Source organism: Hemibagrus wyckioides, linkage group LG09 (genome assembly GCF_019097595.1).
Source record: "Hemibagrus wyckioides isolate EC202008001 linkage group LG09, SWU_Hwy_1.0, whole genome shotgun sequence".
In the NCBI taxonomy this organism is placed as follows: domain Eukaryota; kingdom Metazoa; phylum Chordata; class Actinopteri; order Siluriformes; family Bagridae; genus Hemibagrus; species Hemibagrus wyckioides.
In genome coordinates, this window is record NC_080718.1 from 22,132,640 (window position 1) to 22,145,264 (window position 12,625).

The following is a 12,625-nucleotide window of genomic DNA, read 5'->3' on the forward strand; positions in this document are numbered from 1 at the left end:
CAGGTACAGCAATCCACCTGTAGTATTAAAAGTGTGTATAAATGCTGATAAGGTCAAGTTTATTTATTTGTGAGGAGATGTTCATTTAGTATTTTTGGAAGGAGTCTCCAGTGTCAGCACTGAGGTTTTCCAAATTCATTCACTCAAGGTTTTTTTTGTCGGGTTTTTTTTCCCGTAATAACTTCAGAAGTGAGGGAATGTTTTTATCAGGAGGTTATAAAGGAACTAACCTTCATAGATGTTCCTACCATGAAACAAGGTGTCCTTCTTGAATCAATGAATAAAAATCCACCAGATTTGACCAACAGCATTATAAATAAATAAATAAATACATCATTATAAATAAATTTAGATAGATAGATAGATAGATAGATAGATAGATAGATAGATAGATAGATAGATAGATAGATAGATAGATAGGACACCTGCTCAGATTCTAATTTTGGCATAATTATTATCATTAACTGATTAAAAAGGTAGAGTCAGATCACATAGACAGACAGACAGACAGACAGACAGATTTTTTTTGTCGGGTTTTTTTTCCTGTAATAACTTCAGAAGTGAGGGAATGTTTTTATCAGGAGGTTATAAAGGAACTAACCTTCATAGATGTTCCTACCATGAAACAAGGTGTCCTTCTTGAATCAATGAATAAAAATCCACCAGATTTGACCAACAGCATTATAAATAAATAAATAAATACATCATTATAGATAGATAGATAGATAGATAGATAGATAGATAGATAGATAGATAGATAGATAGATAGATAGATAGATAGATAGGACACCTGCTCAGATTCTGATTTTGGCATAATTAATGTCATTAACTGATTAAAAAGGTAGAGTCAGATCACATACACAGACAGACAGACAGACAGACAGACAGACAGACAGACAGACAGATAGATAGATAGATAGATAGATAGATAGATAGATAGATAGATAGATAGATAGATAGATAGATAGATAGATAGATAGAGCACCTGCTCAGATTCTAATTTTGACATAATGATATGAAAGTATGGAAACAATTTAAACGCTATAAAGTGGCAACTCATGTAATTATGTAAACACAGGAAAAACCACAGGGCTCCCCTCAGAATCACACCACATTAAGTTAGACTATTTCAGGAATAGTTAAACGAACCTCAGCGTAAGACCTGAAAACATGCCATGCACAAAGCAAGTGAAGAGCGCACAGACGATTCGTTTTGCAACTCCGCTGAGTCAGTGTGTAACTCAGTATGGAAAACTCTGTCCATTATCTAAACAGCCATTTGGAGCAGTGAAGTCTGATGGAAAGTGCAGGAGAAACCAATAACACAAACCCTCACAATGTCTAATAGCATCTAAATGCTTTCCAGAATTACACAGCCATTAACATGACAATAAGTATTAATCAATCCTTCAACTTGTTCAGTGATAAATCTATGGAGCCTTTCAGCAGTTCCCAATCTGAGATCATTACCAGGAGACATCTTTTTTCCTTCTTTTGAGTTGCGTGACCTGGCTGTATTTGAAAACCGAAAGCTCAACATCTTTAACACAGTTAGCCGCAGTAGCCCAAATGTACGTCATACTGGATGGTAAAGCACTTTTTCAGCCATATGATTAATGCACAAGGCAAAACTAATACAAACCTTACGTCTCGCAATCCACAAAGTGAAATATGGTGATTTGAGAAGATCTTAAACAGCACAGCAAATTCACTACACTTGCCATTTGTCTTGTCTTGGAAAATGATTGGTCATTATGTATCCCGGTGCGCAGTTAATGGCAAAAGTTTTCATTCCCTTTACTGCTGAAACAAGCCAGGTATTTAACAGGAATTCAATTTTACAGACCTTTGTTCATTATCATGAAGAAACAAAACTTGAAGTGGATGTTAAGATATTTCATTTCTGAAGTAAGGAATAAAACATGGCAAGATGTGCTTTTACATCTCGCAATCCCAATCACAATGCACCCAAAGCCACTGTTTAATAGGAAGCTGTTCGGATCGTGAGGATACCAAGCCTTCTGAACTGTGTATGGGGACGAAAGGAAAGGAAATGCTCGCTGAGATGATAGGAAGAAACCTAGAGAGGAACCAGGCTGAAAAGGGAGTCGATTAAAATCTGAGATTAACTGATTCAGCAGGTAGAATCAGGTGTGGCTCCGGTCACAGTTAATTTTAGGAAAGGTCTGATACATGCTGTGACTTACATTACAGCAGCTATAAACAAAACATTTCTTTTATCTTGAAACTTACTGACCTTTATAATGCACCGACACTGGAGACTACTTCCATAAATAATATAGAAATATCTCATAATAGAAAACTTCCCACATAAAAATTCCATGTTTTTTCTTTATTATTAGCTTTGGATTAGTAGAACATCCACCATACAAGTCCATTAAAATGAGTAACTGTAACTTGAACAAAACTGAATGAGTGCATTCATGTAAACCTGTGATTTGAATCGCAGCCAGAACTACTGTCAGAGCTGCTGACCAGTCAGACCTGAGAATTTAACAGCGCTGCAGAATAAACTGCTTTATTACTTCCCACAGACACACACACAAGTGCCTATAGGAACATTTTACCACAAACATGCTAATAGATTGGATGTATGAATCAGCTTCTTGTAAACTGGGATAATTATTTGCAGTTAAGCCGTCATTCAATCCCAGTAGACATCGTGCTGAAAAACTCCACAGTGCTTGCTATGTGGAATGCTTTGACTTATTAAGCAAACATTTTAACCTCCCATGGATGCCAAACAGAAACACATCAAACTGGCCTAAATGTTGGACATCTAGCACTGTTTACTCATTCGTGCCGTTTTTGCCTTCGGCATGGAAATCCAATTGCAATGTGAATTCCTTTACCACGTTTACAGATCGTGCCTTTTTCCCCTTAAACCCCTACCTCTATCAGACAATTTCAATTACACAGTGTCCAATGGGAGCAGAAACAAGCCCACGTGAGCTCAATTATCAGGCTTTTTGGGATTTTTGACATTTTTTTGGAAAATCCTGATTGAAACCAGCAGAACGTCCCCTGAAGATGTTACGATAGCCAACCATAACAAAATTCCACAAGAGTCATGCTCAGGAAACAGCCTCATCTTTCTTCCAGAAAACAGAACATTCCTGAAATATTTCTCCACAAACATGACATCACACCTTAAATATTCTCTTGGGGGGGAGGGGGGGTGTTATGGCCATGCTTTTGCCTGACATGTCTGAAGGCTCGAATTTCTCGCTACTCGAACGGCGTAAACCGAGATGACAATTGGATGAGTAATCAGAGAGCTGTGTTTAATAGGAAACACATCCGCAGAGAGGAGACAGCATCTAGAGGATCTGGTCCGATGTTTTAAGAATCTAGAAAAGTGATAAGGATGAAAGAGTGAGTTATGGATTTGATTGTTAAAAGGGTGGCATGACCTACGTCCAAATACGTCCCACGGCACCCATCATTCTTATGAAACTGTCTGACATGTCACAAAGCTCTCCCTTTTGGAGATATATCCTCAAGAGCAACCTCATTCACAGTCTAGACAGTCAGGTCTGCTATAGATATTAGCTTTACACTACACAGTTGGAGCTCTGTTCGCAGTAATGAAAGGTCATCATTGCTGTTTAACATGCACTGTATCACATCAAGGTGACAGGGAGCACCATGGGCCCATGTGTCAGAAGACTGACCTGCGTTTCTCTTCATGCATGCTCTGCAAGAGCACAGAGCGAATAAAGATGTTATTTACAAAACCAAGAGACGACCGAAGACGAGAACCATGAATAGATTCAGACAGTTTCCTGGACGTAACACTTTTTAAAGGGCATATAGAGTCTCGCAGAATGTTTGAAGCTCTTTAGTTTTAGGGGTCCTTGTCAGTTTGCACAAAGGAATCATTTATACAATGTCATGTATGTACCTGTTATGGAATACAGACCTTCTTTACTTCTTTATCATAGCAGTGCATTACATCTGAGAATAACAAAAAGTCATCCTTAGGAGACAGGGAGAAATTCTCTCTTTCATTCCAATTTTGCAGAGACAGAATGGCTTCTGCATAAAGGTCACCCTCATTATGTTCTCTTACTGTTAATCCGGGAAGAGCACAGCCCTGCAATTATCCACCCAAACCCATACTGCCCTCAGGGCTCACAGGAAGCATCTCCAGACCTTTACAACGGCTCACATTTATAGTCAGTTGATCATCACTTCTTAACCTTCTGAGGTTGCATTTACCACTGGCAACAACATCAAGACTCTGGTAATAACATACTAATCATTTTTTCATTTGTAGATCAAAGAAACGAGTTGGTCAGTAGGCCAACCACCATCAAATGTGGTGCGAATTATATCACAAAGGGGTTTTACCTTGTGCACATGATCATAAACATCCATCCATCCATCCATTTTCTGTACCACTTATCCTACACAAGGTCACAGAAATCCTGGAGTCCATCCCAGACACATGATGGAGGACACTCTGAACAGAGTGCCAAACCATTGCAGGGCGCACACACACACACACACACACACTACAGACATTTTAGAAATGCCAATCAGCCTACAGCACGTCTTTGGACCAGGGGAGGAAACCGGAGTACCCAGAGGAAAACGCCAACTCCCTGCAAGGGCAGAGCTGGGAATCAAACCCTCAATCCCGGAAATGTGAAGCCACCGTGCCCCAGGTCATATTCACTCGTTTGCTATTCATTTCTTGTTTTTTACTTGTTTACATACATGCTTTTTATGCATTCATTCAATTCTCAGTAGGTGCTTTGTCCTGCTCAGGGTCACAATGACTTAGGCACAATATATTGTACCTTTTGGCATGTTATTAGGAAATAGGAGGGAAAAAGAAAATCCAGAGGAAAACCACATGGAAACTAGGAGAACATGTGAATAGCCACCAAAGCTCAGATCTTAACCGGGATCCTTGGGGCTTTAAGGTACTAATGCTACCTGCTGCATCACCATGAGGCCTTGTTGTTGTATTTTAGTTGTTCCTGCTGGTAATAACTGTGTCTGGAACCTGAAGTCAAATGGCATGATGTTGGCTACAGCCACTCAGTTTTAGAAACATCCACCTTAGAAAACTTCTTCCATTCTCAAGCATCTTTTCTTACTTCCACATGCTTAAATCAATGACATTACAATCCCAGTGTATCTGTTACTCCACTAAATTAAACTAGCTCTTTCCTTACTGCTTATTTATAGCCTTCCCGTGTAAGGGATATCTGTGTACATGCAAAATATTTCCCAACAGGAAAAACCACCTTCTGGCAAACATTTTCTGTTTGGCTGATTCATTAACAAAGCAAGTTGAAATGTTCAGCTGATGAATACAGAAACAGGACAATTACAGATTTGCCAAACATCTATTTTTACTAGATCCAATTAGAGCAACTTTAAAGGAAAATTCCATCCTCAACTATTTGCATATTTATAGTTACAAATAACGCATGATCTCCAACAGGGTCCAAGATTTGTTATGTAAAAGTCTGAGTTTTGTTGTTGTTGTTCTTTAATCTTGATCTGTCTTCACATTTGTTTCCTACACACCACTCAACTATTTGCTGATAGTGGTGCCAGTGGAATTTAGCTCTTCCTTCATCTCCACCTAAAGAGAATGAATGCTCTTCAGTCCTATAGTCTGTCCAGCTCACATCTCCTCAATCTGTACACTCGTCTCAAACAAATCAGCTTCCAAAGCTAACACCATCATAACTCGTCATCTCTTAGATCGCTAACTAGCCAACTCTACTGTACCTAGCACAAATGTGTTACTGTGTTGTTGAGCTGCACTGCATTATGGAACTTTAAAGTGCAATGTTTGCTTTCTACCCTGGATTTCTCATTAAAATATCCTAGAAAATGATGAGTGAGAAAAGAAGCTCTTTTTTGCTCTTCTGAAACATGATTGTAGCCAAGTAAACACAATTAAAATGTATATTTCCCTTTAAGACTTTTGACAGCCTTAAATAATACATGCATGGTGCATATTCTGATCAGTTACCCATTAGTTGTAGTTATAAAAAAATAAAAATAAATACCATAATTACTATAAGTGCCAAACCGTAATATCCATGAGCATTAAAACACTTTCATAGAGTGTCTCCACACTGATAAATCCATGTCATGACTTTATACGACCATAAACAAGCTTCTATGGCATGAGCACAGGAAGTAGCAAGCATGTGGCCTACAGTATATATGACTGTGGTTAAGGGTGGAGGATGAAGGCCTACTCACTACATCAGTAAAGTGTAAACATGGAACAGCACTTGGTTATCCACAACCCATACATAGCTATATGGCTGTTTGTATTTGGGTTGCTCACATCCTTTGCAACTATAAACCCAAATGTCCTGCTGCTGGCTTTTAAGTGATAAACAATATACTGTATATATATATATATGAAAAACATAAAAGAAAAAACTTAAATGGTCTATATGTATTTTTAGTAAAAACCTTCACGTCTTGCACGTGATGAGTTTTCTCTAAACTCAGAGCAGTTACATTTCTTTAGCCTTTCTCGAAATGAGAGATTAAACTAGAATGAAATCTGTTGGGAGCAATCAAAAGCAGCACACATTCCTTTGCCAGCTGTTCTGTCCGTGATGTAGGCCTTTGATTAGATTGACGCAAATTACTTCTGGATAACATCAGGTCCATCCGTTCTGTTTTACACCGCATGCAAAACAGAAGAAACAACACTGGAGTGCCTGCTCTTCTACAAGACAAACTGCATACGACAAAACCTCTATGAATTTAAAGATCATCGAGCCTGAATATGATTTAGCTTTTAAATTAAATCAGTGTTCTTTATCTTATTCTGGTTTAAAATCGTTACAGATCACGGGATATGGAATTTTAGTTGGAAAAGTTGGCTTTTGATGCTGTCTCGGTATCAATTATGGTAAAGCATGTAGTGCATTAAAGCACACAGCAACGTTTAAGAAAAGAAATGTGTATGGAGCCTATTTAGGGTGAGCTTATTTTCGGAAATGATAGCGTAGCAGAAGAAGCTGGCAGAAAGCCCAGAGGCATCCAGAGACTCGCTGCTCCTCACCAGATCCTGCAGTATGGCAGCAATTATGCCAGGTCACAAATGAGATAATGGATGGGACCAGGCCAAGGACTCCATAGTATCACCACATTCATAAGTCTGCGAGGAGTCTTTCCTTTCTGTCTAGCTGTGGCTGATGAGCCTGAGTTTCCAGGGCTGAGGTTCTCATCCAAAAATGGTCCTTCAAGGATGAAAATATGATTCACATTGTACGCAATGGTGTAGTCAAATCCCTTTGTAAATAAGGTTTAATGTAAAACGTTTTTGCAAAAACAGTGCAGACGAAGACACTTCGCAATCAGATTCTGGGGCTTTCAAGGACTTTTCAAGTACTAATATTATGTTTTGAAGCAGTACACAAAAGAGATCATTCACCAAAACAACAACTGCAACTACACTTGCACCAAGAACTCAGACACCAAGAAGTAGTTCATTCAGTTTGTGTAGCAATTTCTCTTCAAAATCAGCACATTGGTATATTCCAAATTGACTTGCAATAGCATGCTAATATTATATCCATTTATTTTCATTCTGGTTAAGGTTGTAGTGGGTCCGGAGGCAATCCCAGGGTCCCTGGGTGTGAGGTCAGGGATACACCTGGATCGTTTCCATACACGTTTACATCTGAGGATAAGTCGGTGTAGCCAATCCACATACCAGCTTTTGTGCAAGCCAAAGAACCCAGAGAAAATAGACATGGCGAGGGCGTCCACACAGAGACCACAATGAATCAGAGACCCTTAAGCTGTGAAGACGCAACACTATCTTCTATGACATTATGCCATGTATTTATTTAAGCTATTTCTTTTCCGCAATATATCTAGTTCTCCATAGTTCATAGGAATAAGCCCAGGACCTGCTGGACAGGTTATATCTCGCAGTTGGCTAGGGAACATCTGGGGATCTACCAGAAGGATCTGAAGTCTATAAATGTAGATAGAGAAGTGTCTTTGCTGCCATTGTACTATAAAAGGTATAATAAAAAGGAGCTAAAAGCTCTTTAGGCACATTGTGCAAACCCTTTACACAGTAATACTGATCTAACTTATAATTCCAAGTTATCCCTAGTAACAGAGAACTTCTTAAGTAAAATTTTTTCCAATTCACTTTCACATACAAGAGCTCACAGACGCCATAGATGCCAATGATTGACAGGAGGCACAGTAACATCATCCCTCCCACCCAGAAAGCATGACCAATTTCTCTCTCTAGACGCCTGGCCACAGATGGTTGTGGCACTATCAGGATTCAAACTGCAATGTCCCGCCAACAGAGCAAGCGCTTCTTCTGCCGCGTGCGAATGATGAGACGATAATAACAGAATCTTGGCTGAACACACTGTACGATAACGTGTTCTCTATGCCAGATGAAGATCCTATAAAGATAGAAGCGCGATTAAAGAAAATAACTATGTTTTTAAGAAATACTACTCATATCATCAGTGGATTCTTAGGAAACCTATAAATCAGGAAGTAGATTTTTTGTGTCTTCCGATAGTTTATTTTTTTGGGGTATATCTCCCAACCTTAATAGCTATTTATCTTCAATCATGATTTATCATACAGACATATTCAGGATTTTTCTTGGTTTTTGATATCTGTCATGCATTGTGTGACCGTTTGACCATATCTAGTTGCATGTACAAAAAATATTTAAAATGTTCTATAGCAAGCGTTATGATAAAACGTAATAAATTCAGTTATAATATTCAGTTCTTAACCTGCGAGGTTAAAACAATCCTGAAGCTCATTTAAAACTTCCATATGTTATGGAATACATACGGATTTTATAAGGAATGTTATGGGTTCTCAATGTCATGGCGTTATTAGAACTGCGGTGAAAGTGTATTTGGGATTTTAGGATGTTAAAGACAACTATAACAAAGAATACACTGTGAAGAGTCCAAAGACTACTTGAATTAAAAAAAATAAAATAAAAATAGAACATGGTCATGAACAACACATGACTCGTCTGCATGACGGAGATAGATTTTTCTTTAACATGCGAGCCATGCTTACTTCTGCAATTCAGCCTTCTGGAAACCACAAGGTGAGGTCTACATGACCAAGATCTCCAACACAACACGGCAGCATCATTATATCATAATCAAAAGCAGAATGCTTACCATCTGGTGAAGCATTTTCTGGCAGTGGGACATACCATGTAAATATCCATCACTTGCAGAGAAGGGAAATGTCTCTGAAAATGTCATTTAAGGAGAGAATATTTGCCTCCGAGGACCTTTGCCAAAAAGCAGCCCTGTAGGTTTCTGAATGTTCCGAGTCAACAGCATTCTGCAGACGCTGCAGGTTTTTTTTCTTATTTTTTTTCTTCAAAGGCTGACACTTCTTATGTGTTAAACAAACCCCAGAGTTCTAGTTTAACGGACAACATTCAAACATCTCCATATTTCATTCACGTCAAATAAGGCTACGCTCTCAAGTCTCGACCATTTGCTTGTCCTCTGTCGGCACGAGTGTGTTTATAGTTGGCCACACTGGCCTCGCTGCGATTTATTACTGCACGTGTTGGCGGAAACTAGAAAGAATTATGACTGTACGTTGCAGGGGAAACCTGGTCAGTACATTCAATAATAAAGCACTGTTGTCAGAAACGTTTAGACTGCAACCCACTGCTAATTCATGATGTGTCATAAGGTTGTGTGGACAGAAGCAGAAGGCTTTGTGTAAAGAAAAAACAACAAAAAAAAGGAAAAACCTGGAAATTCTTGGGCAAATAATTAAACAGCTGCGCTGCGAAGATCACCTCTGTATTAGCTGTGATGCAATGGACAACAGCTGGAATGCTGTCAGAGGAGGAATGTTTAAGGTAAACTTGGGTTGCTGTGATATGGCAGGATATGATATCATTTGAATTCCAGACCTTTGAATTCTCATAGCACTTATGAAGGAGTGATAATGCAAGGACAGCTTTCTAGAGAGAAATCTGAGACAAATGTGCAGCAGAAAGTAGAACACACACACCTTCACAAACCCAGCACTCCAGCGATGTCCATTAACCACCATGCATCATAGCTTGATGAGTAGCTGATTCTCTTAACTAGCACTGGACACCATCCAAACATGTGTTTGTTCGTTAAGAATCTCCTCCCTCTGAGCCCTGTTTGCAATTACTGGTCCTATTACCAAACTGGGCATCATTAACCAAAAATGTCCAGGAAGAACTGGGTGATCCAGGGCCTGTGGTGAAGCTCACAGGAGCAACGGCTTGGTTCTGGAGTTACCCTGAATCCCCAAAGCCATGATCACAGTAATTATCAGAGCTGAGGTTTATCATTATTTTAAAGGCTCTACCAAACCACACTGAAAGAAGGAGAGCCAAACACATGGCAGTTGATGAAGAGGATCTATGTCTCTGGCTCTTTTCACTGCCGTTCTGAAAAGCAGGAAGATCTGCTGTTCCCATTTCATACTCCACCCAGCTAATGGAAAATGTCGACAGGTTCTTAGAAGGTTAGTCTGTAATAAGTTAGAAATAAACGACCGGTTAGTGTGGCACTGATACTTTAGTCGAAGTATACCCTGAGGTATTTCATTCATCTTGTACTACAGCAATTTGTTACCAATATTTATTTATTTATTTAGTCACATTTTAGTAATCTTTCTACAATTAACGTTACTCTAGCCATATAGTAGCTATAAGCCATTATTCTCTCACCAGTCTCTTCTCTCTCTTTCTTAAAGTTAACAAGACAACACATTACGTCTTGTCATGTTAATACTTTCAGGAAACCGCACAGCACTCCACCCTGAAGACTTTCCCTATGCGAGAAAACTTAAAGCAACAGCTTTACTTCTGACAGTGACAAAGCACTGACACTAGAGACTCCTTCCAAAAATCTTCTTAGAGAATATGCCAGCATACACCGGTCAGGTATAACATTATAACCACCTGCCTAATATTGTGTTGGTTTCCCTCTTGCTGCCAAAACAGCCCTGACCCGTCGAGGCATGGACTCCACCAGATCCCTGAAGGCATGCTGTGATATCTGGCACCAAGATGTTAGGAGATCCTTTAAGTCCTTAAAGGATACTTACAGGACTTAAAGGATTCTTTTGATAGATACTGACCACTGCAGACTGGGAACACCCCACAAGAGCTGCAGTTTTGGAGATGCTCTGATCCAGTCGTCTAGCCATCACAATTTGGTCCTTGTCAAACTCGCTCAAATCCTTACGCTTGCTCATTTTTCCTGCTTCTAACACATCAACTTTGAGGACAAAATGTTCACTTGCTGCCTAATATATCCCACCCACTAACAGGTGCCATGATTACTTCACCTGTCAGTGGTCAAGTTTCCTTGTATGTTGTCTGGAAGTTGAGTCATGTCAACTGGACTTCTTTCTAGTTAGACGGAAACGTTTCGCTACTCATCCGAGCAGCTTCTTCAGTCTGAGGGAAGTTGGCAGGATTCCACAAATTTCTATCCTCTGGGGTCCTAACAACTCCCCTTACTCTAACACCTCCCACCATTCTCACCTTCCCTTTGTTCCCTTAACAAGGCTATCCAGAGAGGGAAGGATCCATGACCCTGGAGAATACAAATATATGGAATTGGATGAGTAGTGAAACGTTTCAATCTAACTAGAAATAAGCCCAGCTGACATGACTCAACTTCCAGATAATTGGGATGGATGACTGGGAATCTTCACAGACACCTCCTTGTATGTTGTTACTACAGCAAAGAGAACCATTTAGAATGAGAATGTTAATATAAACCCGTGATTCTGTGTATTGTCAAAGCAGCTGGTACAGATGATTAATCAACACCTTCTGACCAAACAGAATCTAGAAATAGCGAATGATCTAAAAAAGAATGTTTAGAATGTTGCTCACACAACGTTTGAAAGCTGGACAATGTTAGTGTTAATAAACAGGATATAAAATGGAAATGTTAGTGCTAATAAACTTTCTACAAAAATGGAAATGTTAGTGTTAATACACATTACAGAAATGTGAAATGTTAATGTTAATAAACTTTAAGCAAATTGGAAATGTTTACTTCAACGAGAGAAAGAAAATCAACAAAATTCCTAAGTTTTGGGAAACTTTAGCATTGAGCAAATGCCTCTGGAATGCAACCGTCAGGTTTCTGGGTAAATTCCTCAAGACCATTAGTTCTCACAGCAGTTAACACAATGAGAGGAACCCTTGCATTGTCATGAAGCAGGATTTCTCAGGACTTGCTATCAACAGCAGTAGCAGAGTTTCAGTGTTCCGGCATGGAGTGGAGTTGTCCATTATACCAGAAAAGAAATACTTTTAAAAACAAGGCCTTTTTTTTTCACAAAAGCAGCATGCGTGTGTTCTCTGAAAATAAGCAAACGCAAACTAACACCAGAAGAATGCCATGGGGTGTTCACAATCCTGAGACGACGCACTGGGACTTCCCTTTGAAATATTTCCGGCCCATTTGCTTCCCTTCTTTTAATCTATTGTGCTGTAAACTGAAATCCACGAAGCTGTGAACATTCCATTAAGTTTTCATTATGATCGTGGAGCTTTTTTGTTTGTGAGGAGAAACGGGCAGCC

General features: G+C 39.3%; 1 protein-coding gene across 1 annotated transcript in view; it reads right to left on the reverse strand.

Annotated features, from left to right (window-relative positions):
- Nucleotides 1–12,625, reverse strand: part of kif6 (kinesin family member 6) — a 101,903-nt gene that overhangs the window by 42,233 nt on the left and 47,045 nt on the right. The gene's annotated exons all lie outside the window — the stretch shown is intronic.